This window comes from Podarcis vaucheri (genome assembly GCF_965113315.1).
Source record: "Podarcis vaucheri genome assembly, chromosome: 15".
Classification (NCBI taxonomy): Eukaryota; Metazoa; Chordata; class Lepidosauria; order Squamata; family Lacertidae; genus Podarcis; species Podarcis vaucheri.
In genome coordinates this window covers 8,323,713-8,340,785 of record NC_138753.1, presented here as the reverse complement: position 1 = coordinate 8,340,785, position 17,073 = coordinate 8,323,713, and the positions used below count along the sequence as shown (strand labels likewise).

Sequence of the window (17,073 nt, the reverse complement as noted above, 5' to 3'; positions counted from 1 at the left end):
ACTCTTATCCCAGAGTGGTTTGACCAGATCTGGACCGGCTATTATGCTAAGAATGTGATAGAGCAGCTTCTCTGATCTGGTGATGTTCATATGTTTTGAGTTATATCCTCTATTGCTGTGCTGGCTACAGCTGATGAGAGTTGTAGTCCAAAACAACTGGGAGACAGCAGGTTGGGGCAGGCTGTCACAGAAACTGGATTCCCTAAGTGGTGGAGTACAATCTGTGCATATGCATGGCTGTGCATGCACATACAGGCAAGTCACTAAAGGGAAGACACAAATGCTATCCTGGTTTGCTTACCTCCTATTCAGAATTTTTTGTCTTTAATAGAACTGAGCCAAATTGATTGTCTTCAGTGTGAATTTGGTGATGCACACACCAGCTTGAAATCCTCCCCAGAATTTGCTTTAAGTACCGTATTTTTCGCTCTATAACACGCACCCGACCATAACACGCACGTAGTTTTTAGAGGAGGAAAATCCGTAGGCATGCCACCCGTAGGCATTCCCTCCATAACACGCACAGACATTTCCCCTTACTTTTTAGGGGGGGAAAAGTGAGTGTTATGGTGCAAAAAATACGGTATGCTTCTTCTTTGGCTGTTTGCAGAAAGGCAGTAGAAGAAAGATGATGCTTCTTGTAATTGTTTCTGCTGTGTTATGATCCCGGGAGAGAGGCAGTGCTGCTCACTTGCCAAGGCAATGCAGGGATTTTCTACTTCCCCCAAGTTTATTGCCTGTGCAAAGGCTACAACTTGAGTTTTGTAGAGCTTGAGTTTGGGCTCAGCTCTAGACTTGAATGCGCTGGGCTGCAAAACACTGACCCTGCTTCCCCCCCCCACCTCATCAGGCTAACATGGACAATTGTACACCCAGTGTTTTGCTGGGAAATAAATTACAGTGCTGTGAGAGGCTGAGGAAGCAGCTCCCTCCTTCTCAAGGAAACAGGCCCTTTTCTTTTCTTGCCTTGTGCTGTTTCCACTAAACATTAACATACACACACCAGGTAGTTCCTATGGTACCGCAAAACTGCCTGAGCCCAGATTAAGGGCAGCTTGTTTATGTTTCGGGGTTGTCCATACAGCATTTTATTCCTGATTTGCACAAGTCACAGTTTTCAGTCATTCTCCCCACACTACCAGCTCTATCCAAAGGTAGGCCAACTTACAGACAAAAATCCTGTGAATATCTGACTTAATTTTTAACAAGCGTCCCTAGTCCTTATGGTTACAGAAAGGAAAACTATAAAAACAGGCATGAGAGAAGCTGCTGAGTTTGTGGCTCCCCCCCCCTTTCTCATATATATCTGGCACTGAGCTTAGCATTCTGGCCCCTTAGTCAACCCAGGTCAAGCATTGCACTAGCTGAGGAGGTCACTAACTTTTAAAAGCTTTTTTTATATTAAAAAATTCCTACCACTCGCAGTTGTAGAAAGAAACTTGAAAACAGACAAGAAAGAAGCACCTCAACTCTGGCTTTTAAAAAACCTATATCATGAATACTTAGAGAGAGAAAATCTGGAAACTGGTCAAGAAAATGGCTATGCTGTTTTTTGGTTTGGGTTTTGCCTTTCCTGGTTGGGTAGCGGCCCTAAGGGTGAGCCATTACTTCAGGCTGGCTGGTTTGCTGTCCATCTGCAACAAAGCAGGCAGGAGGGGACTGCTGTGACTTTGTCTCTCTCACCCCTGATGCTGGGGGAAAATGAGCTTGCAGAAGACTGGTTTTGGTTCAGGGCTGACGGGGTGAACCAACATTGTTCTCATAAGACTAGGGTTTCAAATTCAGCTCGCTTTTGTAGAACAAAGAAGAAACCTTTAAAAAAATCAAGTCCTTGATAAGGAATCCTATCAGGCATCTTTCTCTCTCCCCCCACCCCACCCCCTGCTTGTTTAGTAGAATAATTCAGCGACATTTTATTTACATAAAGCTGTCACATTTTGGCTAGGATTAGAGGGAAGTAGTACATTGCATGACATTCTGTCAGTTTTATGTTGTGAAGAAAGTCATATTGACACTGATGGCTGTTTAACAACCTCCAGATTTTGTTTTTTGAGAGAGTGCTCTGTTTCGGAAGTGGGCTCAGAGCCCTTCTGCTGCACAGCCTCCTGAGCTTGGCGCTGATGGATATCCACCTGTGCTGGAGAAAGAGAACTGAGGTCTGTTTGCACTGGAAATCAGTGCTCTTTGCAAAGTATGTTAGCCGCAGCAGTTTCCAAGAATTGGTAACGGCAATTACATTTTTGTTGTATTCTTGTACAGACAAAAGAAAGTGCTTATTATAATTGAAGCGGGTCTAACAACTTAGCAGAAACAAAGTTCTATTAAAACAAATTCCCCATTGTAAATCAATAAGTTCGTTCAAAAGCCATTGAGCGCGGTGGATTGGGGCTTGCCTTTCAAGCAAATATGTTTGCGATTCTGATAATTTGAATCAGAGCATGGCAAGATGTTTAATCACTGTTAATCTGACAGCATTAGAGATTATGCATGACAGTTGCTTCAATAGTTCTAAATGCTTAAGTCAAAACACACGGCAGTGACTTGTGCTGAAGGAACCTAAAACTGGCGGGGAATAGAAGTCAATCCAGGCTACACAGCTGATGTGCAGGTTGCATCACATTTTTTTAAGGGAGTGGATGCACATCTTAGCAGTGGAGCACCAGGCTTTGCATGCAGAAGGTCCTGGTTTTCAATCCCTGGCATGCCCTGTAAAAATAAAATATTGAGCGGCAAGCTTGGAGGCCTTGGAGATCTGCTGCCAATCTTTAGAGACAGTGCTGAGTTGGACAGACTGGTGGGCGGTCTGGCTCGGTATGTTATTACTATTTATTATTTATTAAATTTTTATACCCGCCTTTGCCCACAGATCTTAGTGTGGTTCACACCTTTGTATAAGACACCTTTGTATATTTGTATGCAAGAATGTGTCAGGATTTGGGAGTAAAATTGCTTTTCCTTTTCCAGTCAGCTAGTATAATGAAGCTGCAAGCTGTTTAGGAATCAAAGAGACGGGTGGTTATCCTTCCTATGCTTGGTTTATGAGCCTTAAGGCAGTTAGCTTGTTGCTATTAAACACCTCCTTTCAGGTGAGCTGGTTGTCCCTGTTGGAATCAGGGTGCTGGGCTATTGTTATTTAACACTTACAAAGCATCTAAAATGTTTTACGTGCTGTACAACTACTTAAAGATAAATCAGCCACTTTCCCACAGACTCACAGTCTAATGGACAGGATACAAAAGGAAGGAGCAAGCCCTGAAGTAGCTGATCCACAGAGCTAGCTTGGTCTCCTTCTTGCCATGATCTTCCTACTAGACTTCAACGCAGCACCTGGCTGGTGACATGGTGTGCCTCCCGTCAGGTCCCAGGAACAACTGGCAATTGGAGCAGTTTTAAAAGTAGTTTGCTGTGTGACATGGGCCTTGAGTGGGGCTGCTGTTTGAGATGGAGCATGTGGAATTAGCTGTAGAGAACTGCAATGAAAGGTGAATCCAGCCTATGCATGTTAACATTAAGACAGCTTCTCATAATACTAGAACTGCCGACCACCCAGTGGGACAATCGGCCGGAGATTCAGGGCAAGACAAAGGGCATGCTTTTTCCACATAGCACCCAGTCAGCCTATGGAATTTACTGCTGCAAGAGGTAGTGATGAATGGCCCCTGGCTTTGATGACTCTTTCTGCAGCTATGATAGCTAAGTGGCGCTTCCATGTTAGTAGCATGTCTGTGAATCCCAGTCACTGGAAAACAGCATCAGGAGAGGGCCATTGCATACACACCCTGCTTTTGGGCTTTCCAGGACTGACCACTCTGGGGGACAGGATGGTGGACGTGGATCAAACTTGGATCATGTAAGGCGCAGAAGCACTGAGAGCAACACTATGATTAACACTCTTAATCAAATGGTGAGTGACAATCTCTAGTTTGCTTGGCCTTTGGTACTGGAGGCCATCCCCAGCATTCTAGAGAGAAAAAGTGACCTATCTTGGCAACCTCACAGCAAAAGCTTTCCACAGAGAGAAGGCACCACAAAAGAAAATGAGTCATGGCCTGCTTAGTTGAGTCCAAAATGGTGCTAAAGAAACACTACCTGCTAAGTTCTAGGCCGCGGCCACCTCTGGTTTTCCTAGTAGAAAGGCAAAAGACATTGCTCCTTTTTCTTTATCACAGTTCCCCAGATTCATCCTCTGTCTTGAGGAATGTGTTGGCAAACGTAGCAGGTTTATATAATGCATTCCATCCTGCAGAGTAGGAAATATGATCCTTATCAAAACAGGTTGGCATTCCTTTCTTTTAACGGGCCTTGTGTCTTTTCTTCTATACCTTTACAAGTCTGTTCATTGTGAATGGAAGGATAGATTTCCCCCGTGTATTGATTGCAGCATGCTAAATTTTGTCTTGGACTGGGATCGCAAAGTGCATCAAACTTGATTAACATACAGTACATGGACGCGGGTGGCGCTGTGGGCTAAAGCCTCAGCGCCTAGGGCTTGCCGATCGAAAGGTCGGCGGTTCGAATCCCCGCGGCGGGGTGCGCTCCCGCTGCTCAGTCCCAGCGCCTGCCAACCTAGCAGTTCGAAAGCACCCCCGGGGGCAAGTAGATAAATAGGTACCGCTTACCAGCGGGAAGGTAAACGGCGTTCCGTGTGCGGCTCTGGCTCGCCAGAGCAGCGTTGTCACGCTGGCCACGTGACCCGGAAGTGTCTCCGGACAGCGCTGGCCCCCGGCCAATAGATGTGAGATGGGCGCACAAACCCCAGAGTCTGGCAAGACTGGCCCGTTCGGGCAGGGGTACCTTTACCTTTTACATGGAAGGCCATAGGAAGCTCTGTAGCTCTGTGTTTTTGATATGTGCACTGCACTGGCTATATGGAGGTGGTACTTACAGTCCAACCCTGGGATCTCATGGCAAGGTGACGGGGGGGGGGGAATTGCCTTGCAGTGAATTAAAAACATTTTGGTCTGCTGTTTGGCCTCTTAATCAAATGGTGAGTGACTAAGAATAGTGGCTCCCACCAGTGACTCCCTCAAAATGCCCTTGAACAATTCAACATCTTGTATGTTCTAAGAAAAGCATTGCTATTGCTGCTGGGGAAGGGTAAGGTCAACTCTTGCACAAGTGAGTAAACGTGAAATCTGAGTCGTTTTGGAAAAGATTCCAGACTAGTATTGTTACATGTCTTAGAGCAATATAACATAAATTCTGCAGACCAGAGATCCATCTAGGCCAGTATCTTTCTTTCTTCATCAGCCCAAAAGAAGTCTCCTGGGAAGCCCAGAAGCAGGGTATGAGGGTCATAACCCTCTCCTGTTGTTGCTCCCCATCAACCAATATTCAAAGTATGGCTCTGAACATGGAGGTGCCACATAATGATCATGAATAACAACTACTGATAGTTCTCTTCCTCCTCCATGAATTTCTCTAAGCCTCTTATAAAGCCATTTAAACAAGTGATGGTCTTCCCATTTTGTGACAGTAAATTCTTAGAATTTAACTAGCACCTAATGCTCTCTTCAGATGTTACCAGGAGGTTCTGCTGAATGGAGCAGTTCTGCACTTCAGGCAACCCTCGCTAACACCTCTCCAGATATTACCTCTTTAGGTCTTTGCAGGCAGGAGTTGGAGCTGAAGTCAACTACTGCAGGCTTTAAAAAATGTGGCTCAACACAACTGCCTGGAAATTATGCTTTGGTTTGTGCCAGGCTTAAGTTGGCATTGTGAGACATGGCTAGTGACTTGGCCCTGACTCCTGACCAGCCAAACCCCATTATTAACAAGCTGTTGGCTCAGCACCCCACAAAAAGGAGCCTATTTGCAGAGGCCAGAGCACACAAGGCCTGCACTGTAGAGACAGTTCAGCCTTGTGACATTTTGAGTAAATAGTCAGTGGTTTATCTTCATTACCAGAAGGAAAGGAAAAGATGCCCTGAGGGGTCATCTTGGATTTTAAAAGAGGTGGGTAATCAGGTTAAAATACTTTGTTTTTGTCCAACTGCACTGTAATCTAACTGCAAGGCTTGATAAAAAGGGGTGTTATCTCCCTCCCACCCACCCCAGCGCTGCCCCCATCTGGCTTTGCAACATGCAATTGTCTTGTTTAATTTATACAGGGGAAAATAGTAAATCTGCAGGAGTGAGTTGCTGGCTCTTAGAGTTTCACTTGGGTATTTAAAATAATAGCACCTGACAGTTTACGAGTAGCTAAGAGGTTTTTTTCTGCTTCAGAAAGCAAAATATTGTATGAGTTGTGCAATGTGTATAAATAATCGGAGGAATTAAGCCAACAGTGCCCAGTATGGTTCCAGAGTGAGAGAACGGAAAGAGCAGGAAAGTTTGCACGTGAGGTTGGGCAAATTTTAAATGCAGCATATATCTGTGTTGTTTGATCTCATTCTTGTTCTTGGACTTTGTCTAAATTTTCAAACTATTGGGGGAGGGAGGTCACACTGTTAAATCCCTTCTTAGCTTTTAAAAGACGAACAACAACAACAATCCTGAGCTAAGCAAATCAGCAGTGGTCAAAACAAAAGTGATCTTCAACAGCTCCTTATAGTGATGCTGAAATTAATATCGAATCATAGAACAGGTGAAATGGAAACCTTTTTTCTGGCCCGGTCAGCTGTTCCTAATGCATATTCTTTGCCCCACTGTGTCCTGCTGCAAGATGAGTACTTGTTTGCCACCAGGAACAAACATATTTAAGTCTGCAAAGCACATCCTCTTCTGAATGTGATAAACTTGCAAACTGCTTTGTAATTTTGGGCTGTGCCAAAAAATGTCTTATTCTCGCTGCTGGAGATTATTTGGGGGTGGGAGTTCTGAACATCTGTCCTATAAAGTGGACTTTGTTCATCTTCTCTGGGCAAGATCAGGTGATATGTCAGTTTAAATCAAAACAGTCGGGCAATTATTTTCCCCCAGGTCACCCCGAGTGGAGACCTGTCTACTCTGGGCATCTCATTTTAGGCACTCATGCCTGAAAATAAACTGTTGGGTGTAGCAGTTCCCAAGATGGGTATCATCTGGAAGGCCACACCTGAGATCACCTCTTCTGAGTCTTCTCGTTCTTTTGGGCCAGAATTAGCTTGATGAGAAATGAGTTGGGTGTAACATCCTTTCCAGGATGCATCATCAGCAGTTGTGCATAGAAGTGTACATATTGAGGTGATACCTTCAGCAAATCACCAGGATCCGTTCTGGGAAATGGTCCTGTGGACATAAGCTCCAGTCATTTCATTGACCTGCCTTGAGCAAGATGGTATTGGGATTAGAGGGAATACTTTGAATTTCTGTTCTTTCCAATTACAGTGGTGCCTCGCAAGACGAAATTAATTCGTTCCGCAATTCTCTTCGTCTTGCGGTTTTTTCGTCTTGCGATGCACGGTTTCCCATAGGAATGCATTGAAAATCAATTAATGCGTTCCTAGGGAAACCGCCTTCAGACCAGGTCCGGGGACAGTCTGTCCCCGGACCTCTTCTGAAGGCTGGGGGGGGGGGACAAGGGTTTTTCTTCCCACCCCCAGCATTTTAAAAAACCCCGGGACAGCGGAGGACTTCTCCGCTGTCCGGGGCGATCTTAAAATGCTGGCGGGCGGCATTTTAAAATCGCCCCGGACAGCGGAGGACTTCTCCGCTGTCCGGGGCGATTTAAAAGCCCCTGGGAAGGCAGGCAGGGGGGACAAAGACTTTTGCCCCCCGCCAGCCTTCCTCTTCTGAAGGCTGGCGGGGGCGAAAGTCTTTGCTCCCCCCCCGCCTGCCTTCAAAAGCTGTCCGGCCAAGGCTTCGCGGACCTCTCCGCCAGCAGCGGCAGCGCTGCCGCTGCTGGCGGAGGGTTGCCGCCATGCCGAAGTCTGCGGGCGCTGACATCAGCGCTCCCAGGCTTCGCGGACCTCTCCGCCAGCAGCGGCAGCGCTGCCGCTGCTGGCGGAGGGTTGCCGCCATGCCGAAGTCTGCGGGCGCTGACATCAGCGCTCCCAGGCTTCGCGGACCTCTCCGCCAGCAGCGGCAGCGCTGCCGCTGCTGGCGGAGGGTTGCCGCCATGCCGAAGCCTGCACGCGCTGGCGGAGAGGTCCGCGAAGCCTGGGAGCGCTGATGTCAGCGCCCGCAGGCTTCGGCATGCCGGCAACCCTGCAAAAGACGTCCGGGGGAAGCGGGGAAGAAGCGCTTCTTCCCCGCTTCCCCCGGACGTCTTTTGCAGCAAGGGGCTGCAGGGAGATAGTGATCTCCCTGCAGCCCCTTGCTGCAAAAGACGTCGGGGGGCAGCGGGAAAGAAGCGCTTAGCTTCGCGCTGCCCCCGGACCTCTTTTGAAGCAAGGGGCTGCGGGGAGATAGCGATCTCCCTGCAGCCCCTTGCTTCAAAAGAGAAGACCCGCTGTCCCCGGGGCAAGCTTCGTCTTGCGAAGCAAGCCCATAGGGAAATTCGTCTTGCGAGGCAACTCGAAAACGAAAAAACCTTTCGTTTTGCGAGTTTTTCGTCTCGCGAGGCGTTCGTCTTGCGGGGTACCACTGTACCTTAAGCTTTCATTGTTTCAATATGGATATTAATTTTGCTTTTCCTGCTGAAGTAGACAGAAGCAAACTGAGCAGTGCTGCCTTGCTCATCCAGCAAAGCTTCATCTTCCCATGTTCAGGAGAGGTATGCTCAGTTTGGTCCTCTTGCAGAGTAGCTGCATGCTTGGACCCCTTCATGTTTCAGAGTAAGCATGCTTCACCCCACTGACCACCCAAGCCAGATTCCTCCAGCTGCTTGGCAGTCCCCCGCCCAAAGAGCAATGAAGCCTGGCAACCCTGATGGTTCAGCATTGAGCTTTAATGGAGGCTGCAGAGAGTTTGCTTTGTGTTGTTTTTTCTTTCCCGGTGCCTTATTTCACGGCTGTCACTATCTGTTCTGTACGTATTCGAAAAGATTAGCTTATTGACAGGCTCCTTGATTCAGTAGTAATAAACTCGTTGATTCCACAGAGCCCAAGATAGATCTGTACAATTATCACCTCGGTCAACATTCATTAATTGGGGGTGTAAGTGAATGGTGAATGTTACACTTAATGGCAGATGCTTCTTGGGCAAAGATGCACAGGGGCATGCCTGGGCTACAAACCTGAATACTGACTTTACTGTTATAGTTTCCACTCCAGGACCTAGAAATGATGGTTCTGTAAGGGTGGGTCTAGAGTCAATTTTATTATTGTTATTATTTTTCATGAGATCTGGTGCTGGTGTGTGTGTGTGTGTGTGCGCGCGCGCGCGCGCACTCCTGTAAACCACCCTGGTAATGTTGATTAAAGGACAGTCTAGAGATTCTTCAAGTTAATAATACTCATGCAAGGACAGGTCGCTATCCACTCTGTATTTCACAATCTCTCATTGTTGATCCTTTCCTAACTGGTTTTTGGAAACTCAATAGGTCCCACTCCCTTCTCTGAGCTGAATATGCCTTTCCATTGTTGAGTGGTTGAACAAAGTTCCCAGGAAGAAACTTTGATTTATTTTATTGCAGAAATGCCATGGTTGTCTTTTTAAAATGAAGGATGTCATATAGATGCAGAGACAGATGCACCACGATTAAGAGAGTTCATGGAGACACAAGGAAAATTGTGCAGGCAATATTCTGTAACCATTTACTTAATAAGAAGTTAATTTTCCATGATTCTAGACAATTCAAGTCTATTGGGTAGCTGCCATTCACTAATGAAACACTTGTATAAATATTTCATAAGATAATTTTGGTTACTTGGACCTTAGCTTCCTTCTGTTTTGCATCAAATCCCTTCCACATACACACAGTCCACAAAGTCTTTATAGGCCTGTCTGTAAAGAATAATATTGCATGTAACCTGCAAAATAAAAAATGCAGTTAGCTGCTTGATCCATTGATGTAGGGGTGGTGGTGGGGAATTGGTGCCATGAAGGCAGGACTTGGGGACAGCAGGGCTGGTTTTACCACATCTTTAAGACATCCGGATCCCCTGCAATAAGTCTATTAGCTCTAAAATAACTGGAGGGAGGGGAAAGCCTACAGAATCAAGTTGAAACTGTTCTTTCTGATTCAGCCATCTGTTGAGGTGGCAAGTGACAGCAAGTTGTAATATGGGGTTTTAAGAGCAGCAGTTGCTAGTCAAGGAGAGCACAGATCAATGCACCAACATCAAATGCTGCTTCTGCATGACATCTGTCAGAAGAAACTGTTGCTTCCCCCTCTTCCCCAGCCATAAGTGGCTGATGGTGCTCTTGTCTCTCTACTTGAGTAATTGCCCATCACGGCTCTTTCTCTCTGTCCATTAACTAAACTACCACCTTTCCCCCCATAACCATCCCTGCTGAAGGTGCTCAATGACAATTTCTCCGCCCCAACTCTCTGCTCGCATTGCCTGGGCCAGGATATGGGCATAAAGGGCCCAGTCATGTCTGCTTGCTCCAATTCAGTTGATGTACTTAGACACATAGCAAACACCAAAGTGCTCTAGGCTCTCCTGCTTTTATGCCATTGGCATCCTTTTAAATGACTGCACCAGACAGACAGCATTTACTTGCATCTTATTTAAAGTATATGGTTTAGTGGCAGATGATAGTGCAGCATTAGAGAAGCAAGATTATCTGTCATGGGACTTGATTGGGAGTTGGTACCAGATTTCTAAACTGTGCTGTTTTGGGGAGCTTGATGTGAGCCAGATTTTAGAGCAGTGATGATGACCCTGTTACCCTCCTATAAGCCACTGTCAGCATGGCTAGTAGTTAACAGGCAAGGGGAGATGTGATCCAACAACTTCTTGAGAGCCACAGGTTCCTCATGCCTGGTTTATAGCATTAAAACAGGGGCTGGGAAATTGCTCAAATCACAGCTCTAGCTGTGGGTTCCTGTGGAGAGTCTTGGGCAATGTCCCCACATCATTCCTTTGTTCCCAGTTAATAATAATAGTTATTTGTTACAGTTTTTTTATACCCTCCCTTTCAGAGCACAAATCCCTCCTTTCTGTAGTGACACCAGAAATGCATTAAAAACCTTAATAAATCATATAAGCATATAAAAGTAATCAGGATCCTTCCCACCAGACAATTCCTGTGGGAAATTGAGGTTGTTAGCAGTTGTGCTGGTGCTTTGGAAACTCCTGCAATGACAATTGCTCTCCCTAGTTTAGTGAAAGGCCCATCCGAATACATGGGAGAGGGGTTGAAAGATGTCAACTTAACTTTTTTTTAAAGGGTTGTTTTTAAAATTGCTTTTGACCCAAGACTAGCAGGCTTTTAGGGAGCCTGACTGATGCTCTGCTTCTTGACAGGAGAAATTGTGGAAGGGCCTGTCATAAGGAGGAGTTACTCAGTAGCCTTGCAGCTCATGGAAGTGGTATCCCAAAGGATAGTGACACCCTGCTTGACTTGACTCAAGAGCAGGAATTCACCGGTAGTATAAAATCCCTCTTTTCTCCCTGAGCAGTACTGATTAAAGACAGTGTAGCACCCCCCTTCCATTTTAAAAACTGCCTTAGGAAGTAAACATTAAATAAACCAAAGCCCATTACTTGAACTTTGTCAGAGAGTAAATTATATTTGTTTGATCAGAGAGAGGAAATGGGACATATTTATTAACTCTTAAGTTTGTTATTGTTTTTAATTTTGCAGCAAATGCTACTTTTCTGTCTACCCTCACCACAGTTTCGAACTGCTGAGACTTTTGAGAGCATTTAGTAATGCCCTGATATTTGATGCTCTTAATTAGTTTGGATTAATCAGCTCTTGTGAGCTGCCATATCGAGCCATGTGGGGATAACTCTTTTTTTGTGGTTGTGCTTTGCCTTTTACAAAGGAACATTTTGCACTGGTAAATGCTTTTATTTTGTTCAGTGGAAAAGCTTCTTTGTAGTGCTCAAGAGCTGGGGTGGAGAACATCTGGGCCATCCCTGAGGAGCACCCATGACTTCTCCTTGCTTGGCAAAAATTGCAGGTAGCCATGTTGGGAGACATAATCACAAGAGAGTGCCTTTATTTGGGACAAGTGAAAAAGGCACAAGGAAGCTGATCCATAAAGAAAGTGTTGAAACTCTTCATCAGGCTGTGGCAGGGGGACGGGACAGAAAGGGGAGGGGAGGGGAGGGGAGGGGATGTGTTTGATGGACCTTAATCTTCCTACACATCTGAAGTTTGTAACAGCCTTAACATGGAGTAAAAAAGATGTTAGGTTTTGGCCAGCCTTAATAAAACAGACAAACACACACAATTGAACCAAAGGTTACTGAGAGAAAGGCAATGGCCGGTTTCTTTGTGAAAATGTGAAAACTGCAGCAACTTGAGTTCTGACTCCAGTACTCCATGCTTAGAGGCAGAGGCAGCATGCCACTGAATACCATTACAGTGATACCTCTGGTTATGAACTTAATTTGTTTTGGAGGTCCGTTCTTAAGCTGAAACCGTTCTTATCCTGAGGCACGCTTTCACTAACAGGGCCTCCCTCTGTGCACGCGCCTCCGGTACACAATTTCCGTTCGCATCCTGGGACAAAGTTCACAACCAGGAGCAGCTCCTTCGGGTTAGCGGAGCTTGTAACCTGAAGCGTTTGTAACCAGAAGTGTTTGTAACCAGAGGTGCCACTGTGCTGGGGAGGCTGTCCTTTCCTTTGTCCTGTCCTTTTGTGTGGGCTTCCTGGAGGGAAATGGTGGCTGTTGTGGGAGGCAGGGTACTGGACAAGATCGATATTTTGTAAGAGGAATGTATATAAATACTTCTATAAATAAAAAAGATACTTCATTTATTTCACATCTCCCTTTAAAGGTGTGCGTGCACACATGCACTCCTCTTGGTTACACACTCCTTGTAAACCAAGACAAATGGGATTAACTCCTGGACTATATTTTGCAAACTGCTTCCAAATCTTGCTAGAGTTTCATTAGGGCTTCATGGGCCAATATGGCTGGGGGAATGAGAGAGATCAGTTTGCTTAACCTCTGGTTTTCATGCCAGGTACCTTGACTTTTCTTTCCTCCCTTGATGGGAAGGCACAAGAAGCTTGTGTCTTGATGGAACAGACACCCGTGAGAAAGTCTATTCTTTTTAGCTTTTGCATATTCAGATGCCTACTGGTTTCTCTTCAGGTTGTTGTGCTTAGATTTCAGGGGCATTAATGGGACTGACTGAATGAATAACTGCATTCTAACTCTCAGCCCCTTTACCTGGCAATGATATGATATTCTCTCTCTCAGTCTCTCTCTCTCTCTCTCTCTCTCTCTCTCTCTCTCTCTGTGTGTGTTTTAAAAAGTTTTTTTTTCCTCTTCTGAGAACTCAGCCTTATTCATATTGACCCCTAAACTCCCCCCTTTCCTGTCAACTTACATGTTTTATTTTGTAGAGGCGTTTATAGAATTTCTCTTTCCTTGCTGCACTTTATCTGTTCAGGGGGTATTGAGTAGTGCCATTGTGTCACTTGGCTGCTGAGGAAAGAGGCTATTCTTCTGTGACAATGGGTGCCCTACAAAAAAAAAAAAAAATCACGTGGGGTGGGGCAAACTTAGAAAGGGCTGAGGCAGAGATAAAATGTTCTGACCTTAGGAAGCACAACAAAAAGGATAACCAATTAGGCTTGGCTTGAAAGGGCATCCTGGTTTTAAAACATCCAGGGGTATCACCCACTGGTAGGTACAAACAAAAAGCGGTGCTTGGGAGAACTTTGTCCAGCTCCACCCAGTATTATAACTCCCAGCTTTGTCTGTCTCTTTTTGTCTCTGCTGAAACCTTTCCCCCCCTTCCTTTTTACTGGGCTGTTTTCAGAGCCTAATCCAAAATTCTTGTTTATTTTCCCACCGTCATCAGTCCGAGTTAATCAGAAATGTCATAACCCTGCCGTTTGCTCCTCAGTATGAATGCCCGAACTTTCATCTCATCACCCTGACATATTTGAGCACTTTATAGCTGTGCACTGCACACTGGGCACCCCATGGGAGTCCAGGCACCATGCCACCTCAGTCATACAAGGAATAGTGTTCACCACAGAGTGATAAAAGTGTTACAGTAGAGGGAAAGAAAGAGAATCAAAATTGTCCCTCTAAAGCAGATCATAGCTCTGAAGGAGCCAGTAGGTGGCCGATTCCACTCCCCATGGCAAGATTGTTCATGTATCAGTCTTCCAAGAATGGCAAGGCATGATGGTGTTATGCATGACGGCGTTTTAATGGAACAGTGTGGTGAAGTGGGTGCGATGTCACACTAGAAGCAGAGAGAACTGGGCTTGGATCCTTATTCAGCCATAAACGTATACTTCTCAGTACTTTACAAGGTTGTTGTGAATATAAAACAGGAGAGGGGAACCATATGAACTGTCCAGTGGGATACATTTTTTAAAAAAATGCTTACTGCACCCCACAATCCATACATTGGGATGTCCTGCATATACAGTTACAAATCAATACCTGAGGTAGTAAGGAATCTAGTTTATGGTTCGGTAGGGGGAGAGAGCCTTTTTATTGTTGCCATTGTTAACCAATTGGAATTCAACAACAACAACCTCTGGTGTAAGTCCATCAAGTAAAATTAGATGAATGAATTTTCCAGTAGAGAGTGAGGAATACATTAGTAATGAAGGCATTGGACAATTCCCTGCACCCAAACTTGCTCTTGCAAATGCATGTGTAATACTTTTATGAACCTGTTGCTCGGGTAGGCTGAAGTTTGGTGAGGGGGGAATTCATGTGCCAACTGGCTTGCAGCACCGTCACCTAGGTTACAGCTAATGCGGAGATGACTGCGTCACACCGTGTGTGGTGCTCTCCCCTTAGACAAAGAGCAGCTCCCTTGTCGACTGAGTTCCTTGCTGTTTGTTACCCTAGCGACAAAAGGAGCTTAAAGCAACTCTGTGAACAAAGGGACTTCAGAGTGTCTGCCTCCTGGGAACTCGCCGAAACTTTTCGCCATCACGATGAGTTGCATCCGGTTCAAATCTGTTAATGATTCTATAAACTGACCCCGGGGTAGGGGCCAGGGGGCTGAACCCATCTTCCATCAGGGCCAGCGGGAGATGAGGCTGCCCGACTCTGGCTCCTCCTTCCCAAAACACACAGTCCATTTTAGCAGAATGAAGTGGCTATATAGAACTATAGAATTGTAGAGTTGGAAGGGACCCTGACGATCATCTAGTCTAACCCCTGGCAGTGCAGGAATATGCAGCTGTCCCATGCGGGAATCAAACCTGCAACCTTGGTGTTGTCAGCACTATTAAATTGTACAGGCAGCCTGAGTGCTTCAGTTGGTTAGTGGATGGTGCTGATACTACAGTACTATCCTTCCTTTTCAACAGTGAGTCAAAGAGTACCTTTATACACAATGAGGGGCAGGAAAGGATCTCCCCCGACCAACAATTTTTAAGGATTGCATCTGCTTTAAATGCAGGTGATAAAATGTTTTGTAGACCCATAGTTCACAACTTTCTGAGCCTTTCAAGCACGGTTGATGATCAAACAAAGTTGTTGCTGATCTACAGAGCTAAATAAAGCATGACATCCATTCAAGAGGCTTTTATTTATTGCCATCCTGGTTTGTTTGTTTTTTAAATCAGATTCCTTATTAAATCTCCATTTGGTTAAGACTATTATTTTGACTTGCTTCACTTCCAGACAAATTCTTTTGGACATTTCTTTTAAGGGCACAGTATTATGCCAGTGAAACGTCCCGAAAACTCTACAGGGACAGCGCGTGGTGGTGGTGGGAATGAATGATGTGGCTGAAAATAATTCAGAGTACTGTTTTATCTTTCTGAAAGCAGTACTTTCAGAAAGAGTGTTGAACCTAGGTGTGGCTGTGCAGATTAAAGGTAGGTGGAATAAATCATGCAAATAATGACAGAACTTGAAAGCCATTTTTTGTCACACTTGGATACATTTAGTCAGTCAAGACCCTTCTCTTCTCTGAAGTGGAAATGCCAGAACCAATGCAAATGTAGCCTCCCGCTTCCCCTTTCCCACAATCTCCTGTGGCTTTTCAAAAGGGCTTTTGAATACCTTTGTGGCTGATCAGGTTTCTGCCCTGGACACCCTGTTGGAACCTCTTAAGGTTCAGTGGCTTTCCCCAAGGAAGGTCAGGGCTTTATATTTCCAGCTGAGTCTGTGGGTGTGTCTCTTATGTTCCCCCAGCTGCTGTGGTAGATTGGTGAGGGGGTGAGAGGTGGGGGGGGGCTTCAATTTCAGGAGGGTTTTTTTTGGACAAAGAGGCTTTTAAGCTGGGCAATACTGTGTGTGGTATCAGTTTTATTATGGGGTGTTTTTTTTTGGGGGGGGAGTAAGTTCCTAATGGTTGTACTTGTTTGCTTCCCTGCAGCTCCCCTGAAGGTAGGGACTGTTGGTGAGGTGAGCTGGCAGGGAGCTATCTTGAGTTGTATCCAATGTCTACCTTTAAGTTAAAGTCACTTATTTGTTGCTCCGACAGAATGTTGTTGCACAAGGGAAAACACAAGTAGCATTACAAAGATTGTGGTACAATGTATTGTACAACAAGAATAAGCTGTTGCACTACTTTTTCCTCTGTTACCTTTTTGGGGGTGTCTACATGTTCTTGTGTAATAATAATAACAACAATAACATCAGCTGTTACACAACAAGCTTCCGCTAGCACACCTTTTGCGTTGGAGTCCTTTCTTGTGCAGCCTGCCATTTGCAAGTGCAAGGGCTTATGCATTAGCAGACAGAGCAGGTTGGATACAGGTCCCCGGTTCAGCAGTAGCCTTCTTTTAAAATTGGAACTCTACTTGGATCCCACTCATAAAGCTGTCACAGGGTTGGGTCTAACATAACCCACGATACAGGAACTGTCTGGGGCCAATGGGAAAACCCATGGTGATGCCGGGCCTCTTGGGATGCACTTCTTTTGGGTGCACCTCTGCTGCTGTTGCCTTGAATCTCAGACACCAATGTAATAAAACAATGAAAACGCACATTCATATGTTTATAGGACAATGTGCAAAAGTATTTATCAAAAGTCAATTACTGCAGATACAACTGTTGCCCCTTTTGAAGTTAAACCACACATAAGTATGCTAACAATAAGAATGGATGTGGTATTATCTACATTGAGATTTAATACTATGCGCTCCTTTCTTAT

At 45.3% G+C, this 17,073-nt stretch overlaps 1 protein-coding gene across 43 annotated transcripts in view; it reads left to right on the top strand.

Moving 5' to 3' along the window:
- Nucleotides 1–17,073, top strand: part of MSI2 (musashi RNA binding protein 2) — a 410,358-nt gene that overhangs the window by 205,703 nt on the left and 187,582 nt on the right. The gene's annotated exons all lie outside the window — the stretch shown is intronic.